Source organism: Malus sylvestris, chromosome 14 (genome assembly GCF_916048215.2).
Source record: "Malus sylvestris chromosome 14, drMalSylv7.2, whole genome shotgun sequence".
NCBI classification, from domain to species: domain Eukaryota; kingdom Viridiplantae; phylum Streptophyta; class Magnoliopsida; order Rosales; family Rosaceae; genus Malus; species Malus sylvestris.
Genome location: NC_062273.1, coordinates 22,553,683 through 22,555,997, shown reverse-complemented (window position 1 = coordinate 22,555,997; position 2,315 = coordinate 22,553,683).

The window sequence follows — 2,315 nt, the reverse complement described above, 5'->3', positions numbered from 1 at the left end:
TACAAAGAAGTGGTCCATCATGTGCCAAAAAGGATCTCTTCCATCCAACAGTGATCTAATCCACGGTGGTCTACTTAAAGCACCATGATCATCGTGTGGTCTCCGTAGAGAAGTGGTCTTGGTAGAGCATCCTAGTTTTCCTAACACTGCATGCCTAGCGCTAAGCCTAGTACTGCCCTAGTAGTCTCGGTAAAGAAGTGGTCTCGGTAGACCATCATGGTCTACCTAGCACTGCAAAGAAGTGGTCCATCATGTGCCAAAGAGTCTCTTCCATCCAATAGTGATCTAGTCTCCCGTCAAAGAGTCTTCCCTCATGATGAAGACATGGCCAAAGTGGGACTAGGTCATTCCGGAAACCCGCGTTAACAAAACTTTTCTTATGATTTATGGCATAAAATACAGTCTGCCTAATAATCGCATGTACGGTACAATTTCAAAAATGAATATTCTATATATGCCATTTCAAAATTGTTTTCATAAAATGCATATAAACATTAGCCGTGAGCATATGCTTAGTTTTGAACTAATTGTTTTTTCGTGAAACAATGGACTATTAGCTTTATCGGTGTATGTCCGATCCATGAGTGTGTAAGATGTAAGTTGGGGGAAACTAATTGTTTTTTCATGTTTAGTATCAAGCTTTACTTGGTATATGCAATATTGGAGGGAACTAAAAAAAAATGTATTTATTACAAATGCTGCAATAATTGGAGGTTGTCAAAGTTCGATTGCTTGAACGTGTTTGCTCTTCGTAGTTTGAGTGTCTCGCAAGAAGCTTCGATTTGCTTCGGCGGAGTTTTCAGCGCCATCCTAGGTCAAGCGGATTTACCGAATAATGGCTAGGTAAACCGGTTTTATATGTTGTATTGGTTGATGGCTTTTTCAGTAGAATATTATTGTAATCTATGAAACCAATTAGCTATCCAGCATCTTTGAGGGGTTAACGCGAGACAAGCTATACGACTTGGGCACGTTCTGATTTACCATTTGGTGTTAATCAAGCGTGCCAGTTTATGCACTTCTAAAGTCTTTTTTTTTGTATCAGTTTACACGAGATCAATTAGTAGTTATTGTGTCATTTTTTAGCGATAATGTTATTAATTTGAGTGCTAAAAAGCAATCCACTATTATCAGATCACACACAGAGGCTGAATATTGATTACTTACACAATTGGTGAGATGGATTTGCAAAAATTTGAGGGACATTGGCTTTTCTTTATATAAAGTCCCTTCTTTGTGGTGCGGTAATATTTATTGCTATCTTTTTTACTTCTAATCCTGTGTTTTATGGTCAAACAAAACATCATGAGATTGATTATCATTACATTAGAAAATTGGTGTTGCCTTCTTCAAGTAAAATATATGTGCAGTCAAGATCAAGTTGCAGATTTCATACTAAATCTTTGTCCTAGTCCAGATTTCGATTTTTGCAATCCAAGCTTTTTTTTTTTTTTTATGGTCGAAAGATAGGACTTTATTAAGATTAAATACGAACGGTTACATTTGCATCCTTTGCTAAAATATTAAACAAAAATTCTGGACCTAACAAATCCCAGCCAAATCTCCCGCCATACTTAATAACGTGCGCCGCCACTGAATGAGCTGCACGATTGTATTGCCGAGGGGTGAAGCAAAATCTCACCAACTGAAACAAGTTCGCCATCCTCCAAATGTCTTGGAGATAAATATCAAGAGCCACATCAGCCATGAGCTCCTGATTAATCATTTGAATCAAACCTTTTGAGTCTGATGCAACCACCAAACTACCCCCAGGTTCCAAAACACCACTACTAATAACCATCTCTAATCCCTGCCTGATCGCTTCCGCCTCGACCATTATTGTAGCTGCAAACCTTTGACCACCCACCCCTCCGACGAGCTTAGGAAGCCCCGCAAAATCGCGAAGTACCCACCCCACCCCACCCACCTTTGTCTCCTTCCTCCAGGCCGTGTCGCAATTCAATTTCAACACTCCAAAACTAGGATTTGTCCACTGAAGCCGCTCCCCCCCCCCCCCCCCAACACCATCCGCACCCACTCCCCCCACCCCTAACACCCTCCCATTCCGATGGTCCACCCCTTCCACTACTGCAGACTCCCTAAACTCATCCACCTGCTTTCGCCACAACTTCACTGCAATATGCGGCAAGATTCTAGTCCCATTAAATACCGCTTCATTTCTACATTTCCAAATTCGCCAAAATCCAACCACCACCTGCTGCAATCCAAGCTTTCACTTGGTTGTCTTACTTCACCTGCGTTTAGCTTAAGGGGTGTAAGACGAGAATATTACAAGTCCAGTCAGCAATGTAACA